This window comes from Callithrix jacchus, chromosome 17 (assembly GCF_049354715.1).
Source record: "Callithrix jacchus isolate 240 chromosome 17, calJac240_pri, whole genome shotgun sequence".
Lineage (NCBI taxonomy): Eukaryota > Metazoa > Chordata > Mammalia > Primates > Cebidae > Callithrix > Callithrix jacchus.
The window spans coordinates 5772403-5798073 of NC_133518.1; the positions used below are offsets into that span (position 1 = coordinate 5772403).

General features: G+C 56.2%; 2 pseudogenes across 1 annotated transcript; both read right to left on the minus strand.

The window, feature by feature from the left end:
• Positions 1 to 228: 228 nt before the first annotated feature.
• On the minus strand, positions 229 to 17559 carry LOC128931265 (myb-binding protein 1A-like; annotated as a pseudogene). The gene is made up of 26 exons (XR_013528331.1): positions 17357 to 17559; positions 17106 to 17201; positions 16001 to 16084; positions 15828 to 15902; positions 15612 to 15719; positions 13689 to 13864; positions 13363 to 13530; positions 13118 to 13235; positions 11420 to 11717; positions 10399 to 10511; positions 9614 to 9737; positions 9236 to 9403; positions 9050 to 9149; positions 6637 to 6733; positions 6378 to 6529; positions 6013 to 6099; positions 5780 to 5931; positions 5520 to 5690; positions 5245 to 5423; positions 3818 to 4027; positions 3552 to 3677; positions 3396 to 3464; positions 2797 to 2910; positions 2487 to 2609; positions 1382 to 1518; positions 229 to 1215 (listed from the first exon to the last, which is right to left on the minus strand). The product of XR_013528331.1 is annotated as a myb-binding protein 1A-like (transcript).
• Positions 17560 to 21583: 4024 nt separating this feature from the next.
• Positions 21584 to 22598, minus strand: LOC128931264 (glutathione hydrolase 6 pseudogene; annotated as a pseudogene).
• Positions 22599 to 25671: the final 3073 nt, after the last annotated feature.

The window sequence follows — 25671 nt, forward strand, 5'->3', positions numbered from 1 at the left end:
AGCTGGCTTGGACAGTGCTCTTTCCATCCCTTAGTTATTGGCTGACTGTGTCTTCAGTGGGTGTAAGCTAGTGGAATACCCACCCATGGAGCTGTGGGGTACCCGGGGAGGCCTGACAAGGGTGGGCTGGTACCCCACAAAGCCCGGCCTCCACCCCAGCCTCAGCCAGGGCCCCAGTGATGTTTTCTTGTCATACAAGAATCAGGTCCAACTGTTGCCTCCTCTTCCTTCCAGAAGCCAAACTGCTCCTTTATTTTTTAGAGCTGCTGATTATGAATCTCAGAGTCTTAAGAGAGAAGCCAAATATATTCCTCTTGTAAATGAAGAAATAAACCTATTTAAATCACTCCCTGTGGCTCCCTCAGCAAAAAAGCCTGGGGCAGAGGGTGCAAAAGACGGTCACACCTGTACCCAGCCTGCAGCCAGCATGTCACCCTGTACCCACCCAGGTGAACCCCAGAGCCCTGGACCTGGCCCACAGGGCCCTGAAGCCACAGTCCCAGCCTAGAACCGGGGGGGGGGGTGTCTCTGCATCCTGGGACCCCTGCAGGAACGGCTTGGGCTGTGCTTACCAGAGCAGGATGCCTGGGCAGGCAGTGACACCCTCCCTGGGGACAGAGCCTTAGAAATAGCTTGCATATTCAAATCATGGTGGAAAAATAGGAGTCTTGGGCAGATGGAGGCTGAGGGTGGCCTGCACTCAGCTTCCCCACCTTCCTCAGCTGCGTTTTCTTCTTGGTCCCACTCTGGAGCAGGCTGGGGCTCCTGATGACTAAAGGCGACCTTGCCTTTTTCTGTGCCAGTGTGGATGGCGGTGATTTGTCCAAGACCCCCTTTTTGGGAATGGCCTCGTGGTGCTGCTTTTGGCCTACAGGCTTCATTGGGGAGCTGGGAGCTCCATTCACCTTGGACAGCTTCCGGTTTTTCTTATGCAGTTTTGTGGACTTGGCAGGGGTGTTGGGGCTCAGGGTGGGAGTGCCAGGGACTGGGCCCTTGGTGGTAGGCATCCCGTTGGCCTGGTCTGGGACCTTGGCCTTTGTCCTCTTGCTGCATGTGCTGGCTGGCTCCCGCAGGTGGCTGCAAGTGTGCCATCCTCTGACCTGTTTCTTGCAATTCTTTGTCTCTGGCAAGAATCCCTTTTTCTTCTGCTTCCTGCTGATGGGGCTCTGGGTGGCGCTGGGGATCTCCTTGGTATCTTTCTCCAACTTGGGGTGCCTGAAGGGGAATAAGCTGGTAAAAAGGTGCCCAGTGAGGGCAGCAGCCACCTCCACCCAGGTCCCGTGGGGTTCCAGAGGCCCAGGGATCCCACATCTGTGTGCGCGCAGCAGTGTGAGGGTGATCCTAGCCCCGCCCAAGTGTGCATCCCCTGCCCAGTACCTACTGAACTCCCAGGGTTTTCATGGCCTGCCAGTAGAGGTCAAGTAGGCGGCTGGAGCCGGTGGAGTGCACCCCCTGCCTCAGGCCCTGCTGCTGCCCCTGCAGCATGCCCAAGAGCACTGTCAGGTCCAAGGTCAGCTTCTGCAGAGGATGGGAAGGCAGGGTGGTGGTGGCCACAGGGGCAGGCCTCTCTGGGGCTCCTGGTGGTCTTCCCACCTTGGCCCCGTTGCTGTCTCACCAGCAAACCCTGCAGTCTCCTGGGCCTCAGCCTCTTGTTCTGCCTGTTAAGGCATCCGTGTCTGTCTCACCATTGGAGGAAACACATGCCCAGGTGTTGGTTCTCCTCCCCACAGCTGCAGGCCTGGTCTGAGTCTCCACCGTGGCACTGGTGCACCCACCTCCAAGAGGGCCATCCCCACCACTCCATCACCGTGGGGCTGCCAATGCCTTTCCTCCAGCCTCCCTGTACGTCCTGAATAGGTTACTGTTGGAATCTGCTGGTTTCCAGGAGCCCTGCTCTCCTGGCTTCCTCGCTATCACCCAGTTTTGCAAGGCCCCATCCCAGGCCCCACCTCTGCCTGCTGGTGTAGCCTTGGCAAGCTCTCCCTCCATAAGGGCTGACTGGCACTTATGCTGAGGCTTCCCAAACCTTGCCCTCTAGGCCAGACTAGGGGACCGAGATGGCCACCTACAGCTGCCTCCCAACCCTGCCCTGTGGCTGCCCAACATGTCACATTCCACCCATCCACACCCTGCACGAGGCCTGAAAACATGGCCTCCCTAACGTATGTCCACCCTGAGTCTTCTCCCATCCTTCACCATCTCCAGCCCTGCCAACCCCTTCTCAGCTTTCTCACTGGACATGACAGTGCCATACCCTTGCACCCCGCCCTGCAGGACAGGGTGGCACAGTCCCTTCCCTAGTCACTTGCCCATCCACAGCTCTGTAACTGCCTAAATGACAGCCCAGAGCCCCAACCAAGGCACTGAGAACCTTCCCCACATGACCCCCACCCCCAAGGTCTGGCCTGGGTAATGGCACTGATGCCGGGAGGCCCTGAGGCCCCCAGGAGGAACCCGACACTGCCCTGGGCTGGGCCCCACCTCACCTCATGTTTACACGTCCTGAAGACAGTACTGAGCAGCTCCAGGGAGGACAGCACCTGCTGGTGCTCTGCCTTGGTCTGTGCAGGTTCTGGGGAGGGGTGGCCAGGCTGAGGTACTCTGGAGGGCTGTCAAAGCCTTTGTTTCCAAGCAGGGACTAAAGCCCAGAGGCAGGGACCATCTCCTGGGACAATCCCAATTCCCTGTCTCCCCACCCCCCACACTCCGGGAGGCTCAGGCTCCAATCCTGGCTTGTCCTCTCTCAGAGAACCGATCCCGAGCAGGCCAGGAGGAAGGGTGCCCCCCGGCTATTACCTCCATGACCTTTGTCAGGACCTGGCTGATCAGCTGCTTCCGCTCTGGGTCCTGGAAGCACGACCTCACCTCCCACATGGACAGGGTCTTCTGGAGCAGCAGGCAAGCTTGTGCCTGGTGGTTGGGTAAAGGTGGGTGCCTGGAGCCTTAGCATGTTGGGTATGAGAGGCTGAGGGGGGTGAGGGGGCCTGCCAGTCATGGATGTGGGCGGCGTGCAAGGCCACCTGCTGCTCTGGACTCCGTGACCACCTGCTCTCATGCCTTCATGTACAGGTGGGGGCACGGAGGCCTCCCAGCTGGATAGAGGTGGGACCTCAGGCAGGACAATTCCTACCCATTCCTGGCTAATGCCATCTTCATTCAGTCAGTCTGCCCCCAGCAGTCCTGGCACCTGATCAGACACTACCACGGTGTCCTCTGTGTGGCCAGATGGGCAGTGGTGGCTGTGGGAGTGAAGCCCGCCCCCTTAGTGCCTCCATGCTCGGTGTGGCAGGGATGGCTGCGCCCATGTTCACCAGGCCAGCACTCTGGGGCCTCAGAAGCAGGTTAAGCAGGTTAATTCACATGGGTCCTGGGCTGGGAGCCGGGAAGTCTCTTACCTGCTGGTGGGGCCGCCCTGGGCTTGTGACGTGCTAGACCAGGACAGGGAGCAGGCTCTTACAGAGCACCTGGCGGGGAAGGGAGGGTTGTGAGGTGTGGGTGGGGCTGGGGCTGAGAGGGGACCCCAAGTGGGCAGGGTGGGCCCTGACACTCACTGGGTGCCGGGAAAAGAGACTGAGGAACATGGGGACCGTGAGGGGACTGTGGCGCTTGGTCAGGAAGGAGCTCAGTACTGATGAGTAGACACATATCGTGAAGTTCAAGTCCAGGCAGCCGGCAGCCTAGGCCAGGTGAGAGAGCTGGCTGAGGCCAGGAGAGGGCCTCTGGGATGGGAGGAGACTGGGCTAGCTTCGGATGGTGGAGGGTGAGTTCTGGGGAAGTGTGAAGTGCATGGGCTCTGCCTGGGCCAGGCCCTGCTCACCTGTGAGCCCTCAGTCATGGGGCTGGGGTTGGTGCCAGCCTCCAGCTCCTCCTGCGTCTCATGCACGCACCCCTCGGCAGTGCCGCCCTTCAAGACTCAGAGCAGGTAGAGGGAGGCATTGAAGTGGTAGAGGGCGGTGGAGTCGGGCTGGCGGCCTCGATGCGGTCACCCAAGTCGTGGCAGTAGATACGGCCACGGCACAGGTGGTAGCTGCAGGTGGTGAGGACAAGAGCTGGTCAGAACAATCTCAATCCACCCCGCTCTGCCAAGCAGCACCAAGCAAGTCCCACTTTACAGGTGAGGAAACAGATCTGGAAGACAGATGTGACTGAGGACACAGAGGAAGGTAGGGCTACTGGCAGCTTGCTTGGGAGCTATGTGAGCTCATCGTGCTTGGGCAAGGGGGCACCCCACAGGGGGAACAGAACAGTTCCCCAAGTGGGGGGCTGCACCAGGGCCAACCACCGCCTGGCATACCTCTCCTGTCCATACTCATCCCTCGTGGGGAAGTGGCCTCCAGGCCTTTTGTAAAGCGAGGCAAGGGTTCTGCACTCAGAACCCTATGTGGCCCTTCAGGGCCAGGACAGAGTGGGGACAAGAGGCAGGATGCTCAATGAGTGACACTGTCCATGCACACTGGCAGAACTATCTGAGAAGGTGTGGCCTGGGGTGGAATGGAGGATGACCACCAGTCATGCCCCCCACCCTGCAGACCATCCATGCAGTGCCCAGGGGCCCAGGCCTTCAACTACCCAGCACCTAAGCCCTGAAGGCAGGTCTGCACCTGACACCTGCCTGGCTCTCCCCCGCCTGCCATCACCTCCCTGCTAGACCTGCCTCCAGCACAGCCCTGCCCAAAGCCTTCTCCACACCGCCAGCCATTTCCAAAAAGGGAAACCAGATCCAAAGCCTTCCCCACGCCAAATGTCCCTGCTGAAAATGCCTCTGCGGCCCCAGCCCCACTAGGGTCAGGCCTGCGAGGTTACAGGGGTCTGTGGCCTCACGCCTCACCTGACCTCCCAGCTGGATGTCTGACCACCTCACATCAGGATGCTCTTTCCCCTTTCTGCACTCCCCAAGGCCTCCCAACCTGACAAACTCCCACGTACACTGCACCTCCGAGGACTGGGTGTGTGTCCCCAGCCACAGGTGGTGCCACTGTCCCCACCCACCCTGACACAGCCCCACTGGAGACTGTCAGGGGCTGGGATGGAACCCAGCTCCAGGGCACCACTCGCACATGTCAGGAGAACACCGGGATGGACCAAGGACCATGTGAGTCACTGAGTGACACGTGACCTAGGGCTGAGTGGTGAGCCTGCAAGCTAGGGCCCAGGCTGGAAGCTTGGCTCTCTCTTTCCTGTACAACAAGCAAGCCAGGAGTTCTGCCTGGGGGCTGGGGGCTGGGGACTGCTGGCCAAACCCACCAGCCTTGCCCCCGTGCTCATGTGAGGATGCACACAGTCTTGTGCAGCAGGTCCTGCTCCTGCTTAGAGCTGCTGCTGCGTAGGCTGCACCGAATGATGCCCAGCAGCGGCTCTAGCAGCTCCAGGATCAGGACGTTCTCAGGCTGCTTGGTCACCAGCACCTCCACCAGGTCCAGCACCTGCAGCTGGGAGAGCTGGTCAGCAAGGAGGGGGCAGGGCATGGGCGGGCGGGGGGCGGTGATGGAGGTGGTGGAGGCACCAGACCCCAGGCTCACCCAAATCTGGAAGTCACTCTGCAGCACCTTCTCCTTCTGTGGTTTGCTCTTCTCGTCCTGCCGGGCCTGGATCCACAGCCTTTGCTCAGTAAAGAGACTGGCGAGGTTCTGGTCCAGGACCATCATGGCCTCATCCCCCAGCTCCTCCTCGTCCTCACTTTCCACTCCACCCTGAGGGACAGAGGCCCAGCAGTCAGCCTGGCTTCGGGCAGGTGGACACACAACATAGGGACTCAAGAGCCCTCCCCGGCTCCGCTCACCAGCGCCTTCGCAGCCTGCAGCACACTCATCAGCTGTACCCAGAAGCCCTGGTCCACATCCTGTCACGCTCCTCCTCCTCCTCGCTCTCCCCAACATCGCTTTCATCTTCACTCTCTGAGCCTCTGCTCTCCTCACCATCCTCGTGCTTTTCCTGTGGGGTGGTGGCAGGCTCATCACACACCTCTGCGATCTTCCCACTCCTGCCACCCCACCTGGCCCACGCTGGCAGCACCTCTGCAACCTTCAGCCGCTGCTCATCAGACTTGTCCATCACCACCACATGGTCATCCTCATCCTCACTGGTCTCCGAGTTCAGCACCTGGCGAGGAGACCCAGCCACTGACCCATCTGTGGCCCCCGCCCTCCTGACCAGGCCCTGCCTGCCATTGGCCAAAAGTCCCCATTTCAGGGAAGAAAACTGAGCCTAGGAGAGGTGGCCACACCCTGCAAGGACAGGACAGGGCCTCATTGAGACCCCTCCCACCAGGCACAGGCTGGCAGGAGGGAGGCTAGGAGGCTGAAGCGCTCCCCTACCTGATGCAGCTCCCTGCTCAGTGAGCCCCAGCACAAAGTGCATTTCCAAAGGTCCCAACTCACATCCAGAATCAGCTGTAGGGCACGCGGGGTCAGGTGGGAGCAGACGTGGTCGAACATGCTCTGGGCCACTTGACACATGAGGTGGCTGGGCTGGGCCAGCAGGGCCAGCAGGATCTCCACCAGCACCTCTACCCATGGCAGCTCCTGGGGATCTGCAAGAGGGTGGATTGAGCCCAGGCAGGGGACCGTTGTCCTCACTGAACCACTTCAGTCCCTCTTGTACCCAAGGATACACCCTGTCCCAGAAGCAAGGACCCACCAATGGCCTTGGTGCGGCTCCCATGGCGTCTCTCTCCCAGGCTGTTTCTGATGTAGGTCTGGATGTCACCCAGCAGGTCACAGCTCTCTGTAGGGGACTGGGGACAGGGTAGGACACGCACTGCGGACAGCCCTTCTGAGCCAGGCAAGGGGCTGGCCAAAAGGCAGCAGTGGCACCAGAAGCCTTCAACAGCCCAGCCACTGGCCGGCCCCAGCCAGCCACCCCGAAATCCAGAATGGAAGACCTCAGCTGGACCCCAGAATACCAAGGGCTGAGGGCCTTTTTACACCTAATATGCAGTTACAGGATCTGAAAACCTGCAGGGGACAGAAAAGGAGGCCAGCTCCCACTTTGACACTCAAGACAGACAGAGCTGACAAGGATGGTCAGGGTCCCAGAGTAGCCAGCAAACCCCAGCCCCCAATTCATAATTCTAAATGATTTCCTCCATGTTTGGCTCGGCATGAGGCAGAATTGAAAGTCGTTAGTTTCAACTAATTTAATCATATCTGAACTCACCTGACGGGACAGCCCTGGACTCCAGGGACTGAAGTGGCGGAGTGTGTGCCTGTGCAGGGCATCTTGACAACTGTGTGATCTGTGGTACCTAAAAGACAGACTTTTCCCTCAAAATGCAGTGGGCAACGTTTAGGCCAGGGTAGGAAAAGCAGCCCAAAGCCCTGGTCACTGCCCCCGGCTCCCAGGCTGTGTGCCACGCAGGTCCCTGTCCTCTGGGCTGCACCTTTTTAATTTATTCATTTTCTCTGAGACAGTCTTGCTCTGTCACTCAGGTTGGAGTGCAATGGCACAATCTCAGCTCATTGCAACCTCCGCCTCCCAGCTTCAAGCGATTCTCCTGCCTCAGCCTCCTGAGTAGCAGGGATTACAGGCACCTGCCACCACGCCCAGCTAATTACATTTAAGTAGAGATGGGGTTTCAGCATGTTGTCCAGGCTGGTCTCAAACTCCTGACCTCAGATGACTCACCTGCCTCCACCTCCCAAACTGCTGGGATGACAGGTGTGAGTCCCTGTGCCCGGCCACAGCTGCACCTTTTATCTGAAAGTGGGCACAGCAAACTGCAGCCTCCTCTGTGCAAGTCAACACCAGAGACCTCAAGGTTGCAGGCTCCACGTGTGTCTTAGAATCAGCAGGGCTCCACTGCTATCAAAGGTCTGATGCCAACACTCAGAAGGGGCATCATGGGCAAACTTTACCCACACAACTCATCCACAGGCTGGGCTCGGACTAACCAAAGCTGGCAAGTAAAGCCATCACAGCCAAGAGGCCAGACGGGCAAGTGAGAGACCCACCTACTCAGGCTATGTAAGACCAGCAGCCTCGATAAGAGCTTCCCATGTTGTGAGAAGAAAACTCTCTAAGACTCAGGGTAAGGGCAGACACAGTGGCTTATACCTGTAATCCCAGCACTTTGGGAGGCCAAGGTGGGCAGATTACCTGAGGTCAGGAGTTCAAAACCAGGCTGGCCAACATGGCGAAACGCCGTCACTACTAAAAATACAAAAATTAGCCAGCACAGTGGCAGGCACCTATAATCCCAGGTACTCAGGAGGCTGAGGCAGGAAAATTGCTTGAACCAGAGAGGTGGTGCTTGCAGTGATCCAAGATCACGCCACTGCACTCCAGCCTGGGCAACAGAAAAAGACTCCATCTCAAAAAACAGACGGCCAGGCACAGTGGCTCATGCCTGTAACCCCAGCACTTTGGGAGGCCAAGGCGGGCGGATCACGAGGTCAAGAGATTGAGACCATCCTGGCCAATGTGGTGAAACCCCAGCTCTACTAAATATACAAAAAAAAATTAGCTGGGCATGGTGGTGCACGCCTGTAGTCCCAGCTACTGGGGAGGCTGAGGCAGGAGAATTGCTTGAACCAGGGAGTCAGAGGTTGCAGTGAGCCAAGATTGCACCACTGCACTCCAGCCTGGTGATGGAGACTCTGTCTCAAAATAATACAAAAAACAAAAAAACAGACAAACAAAAGAGGAATCAGGATACTGAGTGCTGAATGTGGTCAGGGCTTCCTGATGGGAAGAAATGAGAGGGAGACCCCGCGGTTCTAGAGAACCCGTGGCCAGAAGGTGTTCCCATAGCCAGAGGGTACAGTGCAAGCTACTCTGCCTCTGAGTCTCAGTTTCCCCATGTCAAACATGGAAAAGCAGAGTCTGCCTCAAGTTTTGGGAATTAAGAAGGCCTGCCTGGAAAGCTCAGGACACCAGCTGGTGCCTGCTAAGGGGCCGGAGTGACGTTTCCTTGGATGATAATTCTACCCATGATGAGGCTGGCTTAGGAAACCTCCCAACATAACTCCCCAAGCCTTTCCTGGCTCCCCCCCATAGCCCTCATAGCCGCAGGACCCCAGGCTCACGGCCCCTCCATCCCAGGCCACAGTACCTTGAAGAGGTAGATACCCACAAGCAGCAGAAGGTGCTGGAAGGCGGCAGCCCTGGGCTCTGAGGAGGTGGCCTCCAGCTCCTTCAGAGTCTGCAGCATCCTGTGAGGAGCCAGGCAGATCCTCAGGCCCTGGCTGCCATCAGACCACAGCGTCCTGCCCACCCCCTGGAAATCCCACCCGCGCACCTGTCCCAGGCCCGGCACTGCTGCACAGTGAGGGGTGTCACGGGGCTCACGCTGTGACTGTGATTCAGCAGCACGTATGCGAAATGAACCAGGTGGTAGGTCCAGGGCTGCCCACCCCAGGTCTGCTCTGGTGCCAGCTTGAACTGCGTGCTGAGGGTCTGCAGCAGACTAGGTGACAGGCAGGGCTTGGTCACCAGACCGATGAGTGAATATAGCCGCCTCCCTCTGCCCTCCCCAGGGCTCAGTCTCCCAACTCTCCAGGACCTGCTAGGACTCCCTGGGCCTCAGCCGTTGTCCCCAGCATAGGGGAACTGCAGGAAGCAGGAGTCCTGAAGGCCTTTCCACCTTTGGACCTCTCCCAGGCTACCCCAGGCTCACCTGAAGAAGGTGCTGCTGACGGTCTCTTGGGCCTGGCATTCCAAAGGGAGGGAGAGCTGCTGCCTTGTCTCAGGGATCTGGGATGTGGGCTTCTTTGTGACGAAGAACAAGTGAACAAACACAATTAGGGGCGGGCGGGAGAGCAGCTGGTGCCATTCACGGCCGTTTGTTTCCATGGGCTCCCCTCCCCTGGTGGCACCACCCAGGGTTCAAGACCAGGAGGAGGGGAGCCCTTCTGACCCCTTCTGCTCTCGGTACAGTCCTCAGAGCCCTCACTGGCAAGGCTGGAGGTGGCTGGGCCAGGAAGGGCTGGATCCTCAGCTGAACATGGCTCAACCTGAGCTGGGGAGAGAGAATCAGTGCCCCCCTCAAAGAACCAAGAGACGTGAGGCTGTGTGGTTATGGCCGAGTCACGCCACTGCTCCTGCAAACACGGGGCCAGTGCAGCCCCCTCCTGCGACTGGGCACACTGAGGGTGAGGTGAGCACCCGGCTCTGCTCGGACACAGATGAGGCAGGTGTGGGGCAGGCTTCCCTGATGCCACCCATGGGCAAAGGCTCCCTGCAGGGCACGCACAGCACACCCGAACCTCTTAGGCGCCTGCAGCTGGGGTGCCTCCTGGGTCTCTTCCCTACAGGCTCCTGAGGAATTCCCAAGTCCCCTTGTGCCTGCTCCCCACTGATGACTCAACCCAAAGGCTTCTGGCTCCAGAGGACACAAACCAGAATGAGTTGAGGGGCTCATTCCTCGACCACATGCCCACGGGAAGCTCCAGCCCCTCTCGTACCTGGCCACCTCCTCCGTCAAGGCCTCCTCCATCCCTAGGTGCAGGCTGTCCACAAGGCTCACCAGTCTGAGGATGATCCATTTCCGCAGCCAGAACACAGCTCGCTCAGGCCTGGGGCGCAGAGGCGAGGTCACGTGAGCCACTTAGAACTGGCAAAAGCAGGCTGTGCCCAGTGGCTCACACCTGTAATCCCAGCACTTTTGGAGGCCGAGGCAGGTGGATCGGTTGTGGTCAGGAGTTCAAGACCAGCCTGGCCAACATGGTAAAACCCCATCTCCACAAAAAATACAAAACTTAAGGCCGGGTGTGGTGGCTCATGCCTGTAATCCCAGCACATCGGGAGGCCAAGGTGGGTGGATCACCTGATGTCAAGAGTTCAAGACCAGCCTGACCAACATGGAGAAACCCCATCTCTACTAAAAATACAAAAATTAGCTGGGCGTGGTGGTACATGCCTATAATTTCAGCTACTTGGGAGGCTGAGGCAGGAGAATCACTTGAACCAGGGAGGCAGAGGTTGCAGTGAGCTGAGATCACACCATTGTACTCCAGCCTGGGCAACAAGAGCAAAACTCCATCTCAAAAAACAAAAATTAGCTGGGCATGGTGGTGGGTGCCTGTAGTCCCAGCTACTGGAGAGGCTGAGGCAGAGACTCACTTGATCACTTGAACCCGGGAGGCAGAATTTGCAGTGAGCTGAGATTACATGCCACATGCCATAGCACTCCAGCTTAGTGAGACTCTATGGGGGGGGAAGAAAAAAGAAAAAAAGAAAACAAATTATCAAAAACAGGACGTTCCTTTAACTGATCTCAGAGACAGAAAACCAAGCTCTCCCGCTCCCAACTGCCAGTGCAGGACCTCGGTTTCCTTGAGAGCTATGGTACTTTCCCTCTCTCTGCTCATGGTTTAGGGCCAGGACACCGTGGGTGGGGGGGTGAGGGGCAGGGTCGCTGGGCTCTGCAGGCTAGAAAAGCTAACTCCTGAAGGACGACGGGTCCTTCGCACGGTCCACTCACACGTGCAGTGATGCATCCTGAGCTTTCTTCAGTTGTTGGTGCTTAAGTAAATCAAGGAGTCCAGGTTTGGCTGGAGAAACATGCCCTGCAGCCAGGCCACATAGCCCTGCAGGGCCCGAGAGCTCAGGAACCGCACGACCCACCAGAAGGTAGGCACCACTGGGAGACCGTGGTTGGTGGTGGGGGAGAAGGCCACCACCAGCACGGCCAGCTGCTGCTCAGGGTCATACCAGCATCCCTCTAGGAAAGTGCCCATGTATTCCTCCATCTCCGGGGTGAACTTGAACTGGTTTGGGAGCTGTAAGAGTTAGGCATGGTGCTGAGCCCACAGGCTTGCGGCCTTTAGGGTTAAACAGAGGCCCAGGGTCTCCCCTGGCACACAGCAGGGCTGAGCCTGAGCTTGCTCCATTCCTGGTCACCCCAGTGCTTCTGTCTGGCGTCAAGGCCTCCCCGGGTCTGACTTCCCCAGCTTCAGTGCCTCTGGCCCCAAAAGGCCCCTCTCGCCACACTGCTGAGGGGGATGGGCTGTTTTCCTGGCTCAACGCACAGGCAGAGCAGTGGTTAAGAGGCCAGACTGACCCAGGTTCAAGGCCTACGCCACCAATTCCTCACTGTGTCATCTTTGGGACCCAACCCAACCACCTCTAATGCGCTGCCTCGGGGCCAGGACCCGTGTTCCACTTTTTGTCTGGCGGCTTAGCATTTTAGCAACCCTTTGCGCTTGGCCATTACTGCCATTGTGTAGGTGAGTAAAGTGAGACACAAAAATGCCTAGAATAGAACTCCTCAGGGTCAGAGGGCTCCCAGCAGGACCACGTCTGGCCTCACAGCCCAAGCTCTTCTCATTTTAATTTTCTCCAGTTGTGCCCCGGGAGTGCAGTGCCACTATCACGGCTCACTGCAGCCTCAAAATCCTGGGTTCACGTGATCCTCCCACCTCAGCCTCCTGAGTAACTGGGACTACAGGTGCACACCACCGCCCAACCCAGGCTCTTAACCACTGCCTGATGCTTCAAGTCTGCCTCTCACCCAGAATGACAGCTCTCGGAAACTTGCTGCAAAGATAAAATGAGCTGCTGAGAACAGTAAACCCAGCAGCGCTGACTGGGCACCAGGCACACCGGTGCTCAAACACGGTCATGACGACTGTTCTCATCACCGCAACATGGGCAGGGGTGGAGGGTGGTCTGAACAGCCCGCTGGCTACCCACACCTAAGTGGGGGCCCGCTCCTTTTCAAAACTGTCAGAGGGAAGCCGGGAGCAGTGGTTCACATCTGCAATCCCAGCACTTTGGGAGGCCAAGGCGGGTGGATCACCTGAAGTCAGGAGTTTGAGACCAGCCTGGCCAACATGGCAAAACCCTGTCTCTACTGAAAATACAAAAATTAGCTGGGTGTGGAGGTGGGCACCTGTAATCCCAGCTACTCAGGAGGCTGAGGCACGATAATTGCTTGAACCCGGGAGGTGGAGATTGTAGTGAGCAGAGATTGCCTCATTGCCCTCCAGCCTGGGTGACAAGAGAAAACTCCAACTCAAAACAATCTGTCAGAGGGGAAGGGGTTCAGGCAGCTCACTACCCAGACAGTGGAGACACCCAGGTCTCTGGCCAGGCTCCTGAGGTGCCCTCTCCCCTTCTTGGCAAGGAGAGCACCTCCCTAGCCCTTCCAGCAGCATCGGGCTGCACAGGCGGTGCCCACCTTGGCCGTGCACATGTGCTCCATGTAATGGCGGATCACGTCTCCCTGCATCACCAGCTGCAGCTGTTCCTTGGTCAGCAGGGGAAGGGTGGTGCCCAGCAGGCAGAAACACAGGTAGCTAAGAGGGACTATGGGACCAAGCATGGTCAGAGCCCTTGGTCCCCCGGCAGGGACCTCAGGACTGGTAGTCCAGCCCAATTTACAGACAGGGAAGGGGGCCGAGAGAGGCCACATGCCACACGCACCTGGCTGGCCAGAACTGAAGCTTCAGCAGCCCCTGTTCCACCATCCCCTTCCAGAACTGCAGAAACTTGTCTTCCTTGAGTGCCAGGTAGAGCAGCTCCAGGGCAACGGCAGGCAGCTTTCATTCCTTCTTCACTGAGGACACTGCCATCTTCAGCATGTTCACCATCCTGTGGGGGGCAGGGGACTCAGGGAATGCTTGCCTCACCAGCAAGGGCCAGTGTGCCAAGAGTAGCCAGGGCACCCCCAGGCTACACAGCCAATCTGGGCTTGGCCAGATGCAGTCCCACAGCCCCAGGGAGAGCAAATCCATCCACCTCCCTCACACCTGGGAACATTCTCATCCGAAAATAGGTTGACGGATCCCACCAGCTTCTTGAGCCTAGAGGGAACTTTCTGCTGGGCCAGGAGGAAGAGCCCCAGCTGTTCAGGACAGCTGAGCATCGCATCCAAGTCAGTGCTGAGGACCTCTGGCAGCATCTCCTGCAACATGGCCTCTGAGACCTAAGGGTGGAAAGGTAAGAAATGGTGGCTTCCTCTGCAGGGTGAGCCCAGTGTGGCCTCTTTTACCTGCCAGCCTCCTGACACAGGGCCATCTGGCCAAGCATCAGAGTCATCAGAGGCCATTTGCTAAAAAACTCAAATTCCCAGGCAGCTGGGTTTTTGACAAGCATTTTGCTGATGCTAACTGGCCCGGTACTACCTGCCTTTTTTTTTTTTGAGACAGAGTCTTGCTTTGCCACCCAGGCTAAGTGCAGTGGTGTGATCTCAGTTCACTGTAACCTCCACCTCCCTGGTTCCAGCGATTCCCCTACCTCAGCTGGGATTACAGGTGTACACCTCCATGCCCAGCTAATTTTTGTATTTTTAGTAGAGGTGGGGTTTCACCGTATTGGCCAGGCTGGTCTCGAACTTCTGACCTCAAGTGATCCACCCACCTCACCCTCACAAATTTCTGGGATTAAAGGTGTGGGCCATGGCACCCAGCCAGAGCTACCCATTTAATTATTCCTGGTTTTGGGACTTCAGAGGACTAGCCAATTTTATACAAAAGGGGCCCTAGGTAGACAGCTGGGATTCAAATTCAGGTCCTTTTGGCTCTGAGGTCGACTCCTCAGCAGTCCTGGCCTGGGACTTCCCAGCCCCTGCCTTTCTCTTCAGTGGCAAAAAGGCCTAGGTGTACCTTCCCAAGTCGGGCAGTGGAGGCCCAGGAGGGACCAGCCTTGACCAGGAGAACAACAGCAAACGTTTTATATACCTGCCATGTGCCGAGTTCAGTTCTAGAGCGGCACTAGCCACACGGGGCTGCTGAGCGCCTAAAAGGCAGCAAATCTGACCAGGGATGTGCCTACATGTAAAATACACGCTGGATTTTGAAACACACTAAAAAAAGAGTAATGATACCTCAACGATTTTTTTTTTTTCTGAGAGTTTCATACTGTCACCCGGACTGAAGTGCAGTGGCGTGATCTCGGCTTGCTACAACCTCTGCCTCCCGGGTTCAAGTGATTCTCCTTCTTCAGCCTCCTGAGTAGCTGGGACTACAGGTGCCTGCCACCATGCCTGGCTAATTTTTTGTATTTTTGGTAGAGACAGGGTTTCACCATGTTGGCCAGGCTGGTCTCGAACTCCTGACCTCGTGATTGACCCACCTCGCTCTCCCAAAGTGCTGGGATTACAGGTAAGAGGCACTGTGCCCTGCCAGCTCAACAGTTTTGTATACAAATGCATACTGAAATAATATTTTAGATATACTAGATGATGTAAAATGTTACTAATGACACCTGTTTCTTTTTAACTTTTTTTTTTGTGAGACAGAGTTTCACTCTCATATGGCTTGGGCTGGCTAGAGTGCAATGGCATGATCTCGGCTCACTACAACCTCCAACTCCTGGGTTCTAATGATTCTCCTGCCTCAGCCTCCCAAGTAGCTGGGATTATAGGCATATGCCACCATGCCTGGCTAATTTTTTTATATTTTTAGTAGAGATAGGGTTTCTCCATATTGGTCAGGCTGGTCTCAAACTCCCGACTTCAGGTGATACACCCACCTCCCAAAGTACCGAGATTACAGGCATGAGCCACTGTGCCGGGCCTCTTTTTACCTTTTCAACAAAGTCACTGAAACACTTCAAATTATATGTCTTTATATTTCTATGGAACAGTGCTGTTCCTGATTCTCATCTGAGCCCTCTTTATGTCTTTGTAGCAGGAAGTGTCTCCCGAGCCCATAAGGCTGGTGAGCTCATACCTCGAAGAGAATGTCCACCAGGGCTTTCTGGGGCTGCTCCTGCAAGTGGTTCTGATACTGGGCCAGGGCCTGCAGCAGCTTCACTGACTTCCTCAGCACCTCCTGGTCCTGGTCCCCACAAAGGGGCAGAGGGTATGAGCAGGGACCACTACTGTCCCCCACCCATCCAAGACCAGCCTACACCCCGCACCCCCACCATCCTCCCAAAGTTCTCACCTTCACCAGCCAGCCTGACTGAAAGAGGGCGAGCACTCTGAACAGGTCTGCAAAGACAGCAGGTCTCACCATTGACTAGAAAAGGATTCCAGGCACAGCATGAGGGGCCGTGGGACTTCCCACCCCCAGCCTCTCACCCCCGGGGCTACTGACCTCCCCAGGCCCTCTCTCACCTTCTTCACCTGATGCAAGTCATATTTTTCTTGCATCTGCTGCAGGATGCTGCACAAATGGAGGTCTTCAAAAGACTGTAACAGCTGCCAGGAGGAAGAGGGGCTCAGGAAGTGGCCCAGTACATCCTCACAACTCAACCTCCCTTCCCCCTTCAACTCCTCCCAGGAAGCCTTGGGTGCCTAGTCGCACCCCATGAATGCCTCTGAAGCTGCTCTCGGAAACGAATCTTGCCTCCCTGCCCCATCTCCGCTAGGATTTCTGAAGTACCGTCTGCAAGTGGTTCTGGGACTGGGACTGGAGCTGAGCCTTGGCAGCTTCCTTTTTTTTTTTTGAGATGGAGTCTTGCTCCATTGCCCAGACTGGAGTGCAGTGTCCTGATCTCTGCTCACTGCAACCTCCACCTCTCAGGTTCAAGCAATTCTCCTGCCTCAGCACCCACAGTAGCTGGGGATTACAGGTGTGCACCACCACACCCAGCTAATTTTTGTATTTTTAGTAGAGATGGGTTGTCAACCTGTTGGCCAGGCTGGTCTCGAACTCCTGACCTCAGGTGATCCACCCGCCTCGTCCTCCCAAAGTGCTGGGATTACAGGTGTGAGCCACCACCGCTCCTAGCCACAAAAGTGCCTTCTACAGTCCCTGGATTGCTCTGCTGAAATTCTCAGCCACTGGGTCTTCTCTCCATAGCCCGGTCTGAGCTCCACTCAGGCTGATCCGGCGGGCCTGGGTCTTAACTGCTCTTCCCCTTGTCAGGGCTCCTCAGAGAGTGGGCTACTCCAATCAGCTGAATGCCCTGCAGGCCTAAGGGAGCCCACCCCACCCAGCGCTCACTGCTCCCAGCAAGTGTACCTAAGAGGCCGGGTAACGCAAGCACCAGAAAGAAAACCTGCTCTGCTTCCCACTCCCCCTGCCTGGACTGCTTTGGAGACAGGCCTTGCTCACGCTTTCTCCACCTTCATGTGAGGAGGCTCCCTCAGGCTGGCCTCCAACACACTCCCGACTTCTCTCTCCCGCTGCCCCTCCGTCGCGCTGAGACACCCGCCCTCCTCACACCCCACCGTTTTCACCTGCGTGGCTGGGATCCTGCCAGGAACAGCACCTCACCTGTGCCAGGGCCAAACTGTAGCAGGGCCGGGCTGTTTCTCGCCAGACCCCGAGTCCCGTGATTAGCCGCTTCAGGGCGTATTTCATCTCAGACCCCTGCGGAACCAAGCGCACCCTCGCGTTGAACGGTGACAAGAAGCTGCACACCCCGTCCACCTTATCATCCAGGTTCGCGACCACGTGCCCCCATCCCAAATCCCTGGGCCCGCCGCCGCTTCCTTGTTGGGAAGTGCGCGGCCCCTGCCCCAAACCCGCCGCTCCATCTTCGGCCTAGCGCGCAGATACTCCGGCAGCTTCTCGGCCACAAGTCGCGTCTCCTGCTCAGGCTTCGCAATGTCCCAGAAGTCCAAGAACCCACAGCTGTGTTTCAACAGGCCTGGCGGTCCGCAGGCCGGGCGCTGTTCTGCGTCGCGTCTCCCGGCGACGGGGGCTCGGAGGGTTCCTGGCTCCCCATCTCCGCCACACTCATGGAAACACGCATGCCCCGGATCCAGCCACTTCCAGGTCAGGGCCCGGCGCATGCGCACTGTTTTTTTCAGTTGGCTCGGAGGGGGAACTGGGAGGGGCTGGGCAGGGGACGGGGGAACCAAGAGGAGCGAGGCTGGGGCGGGCACCCAGGAGGGGCGGCGCCCTCGCTCTGAGCGGAAGTTCCTCGCTGCGCCGGCGCGGTTGTTCCAGCCTTTCGCTCACGTTCATTCTGTCCCGGAGGCTGGAGCATCTGCCCCTTTGGAGCCCCACGGGGCGGTTTCTGAGGGTCCATCTCGGAAACCAACTGAGGTGCAGCACATCATCCGCCTCGTCCTAGGACGGCCCTGCGCTTGGAGCCCTGAGCCATTCAAAAGTTACTGGCACTTGCTTTGCGCAGCGCTAGGCGGTTGGAACAAAGCGGCCGCTTTCTGGAGGAACACGGAGCTAAGTGCATCAAAAAAGATCGTAATTATGAGGCCGGGCAGGGTGGTCACGCCTGTAATCCCAGCACTTTGGAAAGCCGAGGCGGGTGGATCACGAGGTCAAGATATCGAGACCATCCCCGTCTCTACTAAAAATATAAAAATTAGCTGGGCATGGTGGCGCGTGCCTGTATTCCCAGCTACTCAGGAGGCTGAGGCAGGAGAATTGCCTGAACCCAGAAGGCGGAGGTTGCGGTGAGCCGAGATCGTGCCATTGCACTCCAGTCTGGATAACAACAGTGAAAGTCCGTCTCAAAAAAAAAAAAAAAAAATTCGTAATTATGAAGAGAACTGGGAATGCAGGGGTCCGAGGGAGCCTTTTTAGTGCTGAAACGTGAATACATCACCGGTTAAAAATACGCCTGTGGGAAGTTGAAAGGTTCCTTTTAAAGTTTCCTTTCTTGTCAAGGAATAAGCTGCTAGTAACTGTTAAGCTGTGGGGGGAAACCCAGCAAGAGCCGAGGCAAGGGCCTGAAGTCTCAGCATGTTCTCATATAAGTGTAGAATTAGTAAACAATCTTGCATGTTCTTCACATGTACCCCAAAACCTAAAATGCAATAAAAAAAACCCAGAAAAAAGAATTAGAGATATAGTTATTCCTATATGTAATCATCATATAGCTATTTATATGTAATCATAACTACAGATGTTTAATCACATAATCATATAGCTCTTCATATTAATCATACATATAGGTATGTAATGATATAATCTCTAATCTTACTTATAAGCCTCAGGAAGTATGGGACTGACATGGCATTGGAAAAGAGGTGACGCTAAAGCCAGATGCTCTAAGCCCTCTGTCATGCTCGCATAAGGGCTGCTGGAGGACACCTTGGCTGTGCGACTGTGTCAGTGCTCTGAAAGCACCCGGTTTAGCCAGCTAGGGGAGGACACATCCAAGATGGCGGGACGTCTTCCTGGGGGAGTAAGGAGAAAACTCCGCTCCCCCAAGCTCTTGTGGCAGGCCTGACGCTGTCACGGAGGCCCACAGACACCCAGTGACTTAACTGTTTCTCTGTGGTGCTGTGCTTGAGTGGTCATGTTCCGTGGCTACTTTCAAGTTCTGCTTCTGTACCTGGTTCCTCTTTTTCTTAGAATATAAGAATTAGTAACATAAATCTTAGTGACCTTGTTATTTCTTGACAAGTATAGGAAAAAAGTGCTGATGCCTTAGGTTTTCTCCTCACCTGGGCCTCAGTCTCCAAGACACGTGATTTACATGACCCTTCACTGACCGTCATTACCTCATTTTACCTGCTCTTCCCCCTGTAAGTGGGGTGAAAGAGCATCCAGGCCTGAGAAATAAATATGTCTGCTTTCTTTTATTTTCATATTCTTGTGGCTACTTCCTGTAGCCCAGGAAGTAAAAATTGCGTTGCTAAAAGATCCTTTGTTTCAGTGCCGATTTTTCTTTGCAGTACTGAGCATCTATTTGCACCAGCCGCTAATTATCATTCAACAGAGTCTATGGTAATGATTTGAGGGGTCGGTCAGGGAAGGCCTCTGTCAGGAAGTAGCTGACATTTGGGCTGAGAGCTGAGTGACAAGAAGCCCTTCCCCACACTCCTGCAAGGATCTAAGGGGAGGAAATCCCAATCCTTACAACTGCAAAGGCCCAGGGCTGCAGGGGCTGAGGCTGCCAGGTGGCTCAGAGAAGCAAGTTTGCATAGGATCCCGGGCTAGGATTTCACTCAGAGTGTGGTAGAAGTCATTGGTGAGTTTAATGCAGGGGCAGGCCTGGATCCAATTTAAATTCTCACCAGGTGATGCTGGCTGCTGTGTGGGAAATGATGGATCGTAGGTCCACACAAGAGGAAGAACAGGAAGACCAGTTAGAGACAGTGGTGGACTGGACCCAGGGAAATGAGAACAGGTCAGATTTCGGCTGATGTGGAGCAGGTGGGGTGGGTGGGTGATTGGATGTGGGGGGAGAGGAAGTGAGGGGGATGCCAGGTTTGGGACTAAAATAACTGAGTACATTGTGGTGCCATTACTGAGCTGGAGAAGAATTTTCTTGGAAGTGGAAGGTGGAGGTCGTGGGAATAAGGGTCTATTAAATCAGAGGAGCCTTTTACAATGGCAGGGAAGGGAAGCGCTGCTGGTCAAACTTGCTTCCTGGTTTGAGAAGCTGTTTTCAGAAGGCTGTGGTCCAGAGAGGACCTAACGCTGTGAGGAGGTCAGGGCTACCCTTCACCTTGAATTTCCACCCATTCAACTCCAACTCACCCTCTCAACTGCTTCCCTGCTTTGCTGTCTGTTCTAGAAAGTGAGATTAAAACATTTACCTCACACATCTAGTGCCCCAGGAGACAGGAGGTGAGCAGAGCCGGGGTGGAAGCTGAAAGATACCAACCCAGGCTCTCCCCTCTCTGTTTACTGATCACCTGTGCTGTCCATCCGGGAAGCCCCAACTCCAATTGCTTCAAGGCTGATGGGAAATTAAAGAAGCAGGAATGGCTCTTGGCCTCCGGGAGACTTGATCTTTATTTTGTATCAGTCTGGTTGAGAAAGATGGGTAGAGGGTGCCCTGAAGGGAAGGACAGGATGCCAGCAGTACCCTGGGCTCTGCCTGCCCTGCTCCCTGGGGCCCAGTGCTTGCCGAGGCAGAGGCTCTGCACTCTTTCTGCTGTCCTTCCAAAAGCTGGATCTGAACTCAGTGCTCGCCCCGGGCCCTGTTGCTTATTCCTCATCACCGTCGTGTTCCTTAGCTGGCAAAGGAGCCAGCAATTCCCTCAGTGTGGGTGGTTTGGAGAATGACTGTGCTAGCTCTGGATCCTGCAACTCAAATCTAGCTAATGGAAAAAGCCAGAGGTTGGGGGCCTGAGCCAGCAGTGAGCACATAATAGATGCACACTTTTTTTTAAATGAGGCTTCACTCTTGCTGCCCTGACTGAAGTGCAGTGGTGTGATCTTGGCTCACTGCAACCTCCACCTCCCAGGTTCAGGCAATTCTCATGCCTCAGCCTCCCAACTAGCTAGGATTACAGGTGTACACCACCACATCCAGCTAAGTTTTTTATATTTTTAGTAGAGATGGGGTTTTGCCATATTGCCCAGGCTGGTCTCAAACTCCTAGCCTCAGGTGATTCACCTGCCTAGGCCTCCCAAAGTGCTGTGATTACAGGCATGAGCCACCACACCCAGCCATTATTATTATTATTATTTCCAAAGACAGGGTCTCACTATGTTGTCCAGGCTGGAGTGCAATGGTGTAATCCTAGCCTCCTGTAGCCTTGAACTACCGGCTCAAGCAAGCTTCCTGCCTCAGCATCCCAGGTAGCTGGGACAACAGGCATCTGCCACTGCACCTGGCAAATTTAAAATTTTTGGTACAGACAAGATCTTGCTATGCTGTCTAGGCTGGTTTCAAACTCCTGGCCTCAAGGAATCTTCCTGCCTTGACCACCCAAAGTGCTTGAGATGACCGGTGTGAGCTGGGGTACACTCCATTACTGCTGGGTCTGCTCTACTCCTTCCCCAGGCTTCAGATAACTCTGTCTTGTGCCAGACCCATCCCGATCCTGTTAGATCCCCTGGTAGGGGCAGCAGCCATGGGGGACATGGGAGACATGCACGTGCTCTGCATAGGCTGCCACCTGGAGCAGGATCCCTTGACCACAAGTGCTGGGCTGCTCTGTTGGTTCTTGCTGGCCCTGGTGCTGGTGCTGGGCCTGGGTTTGGGGCTCTGCCAGATGGCTGAGTATAGTGTGAGTCATTTCTCTGGCCATATCAGGGGTCCTTGAAGCCACTAGCCCCAACACATTGGCCTCTGTGTCATCCAGGCTGGAGGATGAGGGGACAGGCCCAGGCACTAGCGGTAGACTTGGCCGTCGTGTTGCTGAGCAGAACCCCCATGCCTGGGAACAGGTATGCAGAACCAAGGGAGCTGTTGAGCGAGGAGGTGAGAAGGAACACAGAGCCGCTGCTGTCCATGGTGGCCAGGGTGCCGCTCTTGGGGCTCACAGCAGTTTGCAAGACTGGTGGGCAGGGGTCAAGGCTGGATGCCCCAGACCCTAGGGCTGCCTCCAGCAGTGCAAGCAGCTCTGGGCTGGCTGAGGGACTGGGGGTGGTGAACAGGATGCCCTGGGCCATGGGTAGCTGCTGCGCTGGTTCCAAAGTGGGCCTGGGCCCAGCCAAGGGCATCTCCACCCCCAGGTCTCCTGCCAGCAGACTCAGTAGTGAGTCCCTGGCAAGGTCTGAGGTGGGAGCAAAGCCTGCCCTGCAAAGCGTGGCTGCCAGCTGTGGGTTGGTAGCTCGGGCTCCAGCGCCCAGGGGCGTCCCATCAGGATGGCAAAGCAGTGGACAGAGACCTGTGCCCTGAGCTGCCAGGGGCTTGTCCACCAGGAAGCCCTCCTAAGCCAGTGTGGTAGGGCCGACTAGCAGGCATGGCCAGGGAAGGTGGCCAAAGCGTGCATGCAGCAGGTGCAGGGTGGGCAGAGCCATGAGCAGTGCCACTCCGGGGGCTAGGGTCTGTGCTGGGCCTGATGTCAGGGCCGTGGAATTGCCCAAGGAGCTGTTGTGGAAGAAGCCCCAAAACATGGCACCTGCAGGAGCTAGAGGGGTTACTCAGCAGGCGTGGGTCAAGGGCCGCTGACTTGTTTCAGTCAAGATCCCTTGACTGAGTCTGGGATCAGGAGTTACTGGCCACACCTGAGGTAAAGGTGATGCAGACCTGGCTCAAGGGATGGGGACTGCTGCCCAAACCCTGGGTCCTGCTTATCAAGCATCCTTGAGGTCAGGGCTACTGACTCCATGAGGCCCAGGTCACTGATTAGGCTGTGGGCTGGGATTGTGGTCCGGGATCCCGGGTCACTGACCTAGCCCCGTGGCATGAGGATGCACCATCGCCAGGCACAAAACAGCTCCCATGCCGGCATCCACAACGTTGCTCCCCGGCAACAAGCAGCTCCCAGCGTAGGTGGGAGCACATGGCTGCAGCAAGGAAGGGACTGTAATACAGCAGGAGGGACTGGGCCCGGTGACCCGTGACCCTCCCTCCCCCGAGCCGCTGCCAGCATGACTGACCTGCAGGGCTGATGATGGCACCATGATGGTAAATGCCAGGGCCATAGGAGTGTCCGCTGGGTGGAGGGGCCATGGAGCCCAGGCCTCCTGTGGGGCTGCGTTGATGCTGGAGCTGCCACATGGCCAGGAAGCAGCCCATAGCCAGCAGCAGCAGGGCGGCCACTAGACGGGCCCAGGTTCCGGGCAGCCCACCAGTCTTGTTCCTGCAGAGGGGTGTCCTGAGCTGTGGCTGGGACAGAGGGATGCCCAGGAACCCTGAGAGTCCCCAGGGAATGTTTTCCAGAAGGTTTGATTTAGCACCGGGCATGGGGGCTCACACCTGTAATCCTAGCACTTTGGGAGGCTGAAATGGGCAGATCACGAGGTCAGGAGATTGAGACCATCCTGGCTAACATGGTGAAACTACAAATACAAAAACATTAGCTGGGCACGGTGGCATGCACCTGTAGTCCCAGCTCCTTGGGAAGCTGAGGCAGGAGAATCGCTTGAACGCAGGAGGTGGAGGTTGCAGTGAGTGGAGATCAAACCACTGCATTCCAGCCTGGGCAACAAAGCGAGACTCTGTTTAAAAAAACAAAAAAAGGTTTGATTTAGCAAGAGGAGTTCAAGTCTGCCAAGGAGAAAAGGGCTTCTTCACAGTGGGCACAGCTTGGGCAAAGACATGGAGCTGTGAAAGGATTGGGGAAACTGAGGCTAGCTAGGGCGGGAGCTTCTGAAGGGGAGACTGAATCAGGTGGGAGGAAGGCCCAGTGGGGTGTGACAGGTGGGAGAGAAGGGGCTGGAGGCAGGAGCCGCCAGGTGTAGCCAGGCCCCAACCTGCCCAGCAGGTGCCTCCTCTACCAGGGCTTGGGGGCTGGGGACCTTTGACAGAGCAGCAGATGGTATCAAGCAGAGGCTGGCTTGGTACCAATGTCTTTCCAGATGCACAGACCTGTGACTGGGTCAGGCCAAGTCTGGGGCTGCAGCCTACGTTTTCCCCAAGTTGATGGGACAGTGCCTGGAGCTAAGCACAGCAGGGAGTCTCCTGGTCCCCCTGAGGGGCTCCAGATAGAGGGACTTACAAACCTTAAGCCTGGGGAGGCTGGTCCCCAGACCCCTCCCTTACTTAACCAGAAGAGTCCTGGGGCCTCCAGGGGTTGGGAACCAGTGCCTGTGATGTCTCCTTTCTCTTCCTCTTCCTCCTCTGACTGCAGGCTTGGCTCCCAGAACAACAGCTTCTGATAGACTATGGGCTCTGCTGTCCCCTCCATGGCCCCCAGTGCTTGCCCCAGCCCTCCTGCCTGCCAGCCTTCCTGGCCGTGTCTCAGAGGCCCTGCCTAAGCCTGGCAGGTGGGAGGTGGCAGCGACCTTGGGGAAGGCTGGGGTGGAATCCAGAACAGGTCTGGGCAGGGCAGGGGGCCAAGGAGCCTGCATGTTAGCCTGCCCCATTAGGACACAAGGCCTGAGGAGTTTTCACGACACAGCTTCCGGTGTGACTGCCTGTAAGGGATCGCAGCTCAGTGAGGAGGAACCCATCCCCAAGGCCACAACCTTGACACTCAGGCACCTGCTGGACACCCCCTTTCCCCTTGGGGGGATATAGCCCATGGACCCCATTTAGGACTCTAGTCTAGAAACTGTGGACTTGAATTTGAGCTCCAGTTGCATGGCGACTTGGGTTGGGGGTCCCACATGCTTGGGTCAGCACGTGACTAGGTTCTGGCGTTGGGGTATCTGGTCTCTGGCCAGAGTCAAGGCTCAGCCTGTGGCTACTCCGGGTCTGGATTTCTCTGGGGAGGAACTTGGTTCATAAGAGACCTCCCTGGTGTGTTATGCGACTCTGGTTCAGGAGGCCGCAGCCTGGAAACCAAGCATTGCCAAGTTTGTTCTGGGATTCCCATCAAGGACCTGTTGCAAAACAGTGCTACTTGTAATGCCTCCAATTGGAAAGCATCAAACATCCATGATCGGTAGAATGAGTGATGTAAGTCTCAGTGGACCATTCTGCGGCAATGAGAACGTGCGATCTACAATCATATGCAAATAACATACACAGGTCTGACAAATGTAAGGACGAGGGAAACCAGCCAGGCCTGAGAAAGCACATGCAATATGCTTTCATTTACATAAAGTATACAAACAGGCAAAACGAGTCTGCCCTTAGAAGTAGGGATGAGAGGGCTTCTGGGATGCTGGAGATGTTCTTTCTTTTTTGTTTTTGAGACAGAGTTCTCATTTTTGTTGCCCAGGCTGGAGTGCAATGGTACAATCTCAGCTCACTGCAACCTCTACCTCCCAGGCACACAAGCAATTCTCTTGCCTCAGCCTCCCGAGTAGCTGGGATTGCAGGTGTGCACGACCACGCCTGGCTAATTTTTTGTATTTTTAGTAGAGACAGTGCTTCACCATGTTGGCCAGGCTGGTCTCGAACTCCTGACCTCAGGTGATCCACCTGCCTCAGCCTCCCAACGTGCTGGGATTCCAGGTGTGACCTCACCCAGTCAAAATGTTGTTTCTTCATCTGAGCATTGGTTACAGGACTGTCCTGAGTGTGAAAATGTGTCAAGCTGGGCACTGATGACGTGTACTTTTCTATATGAATATTGTC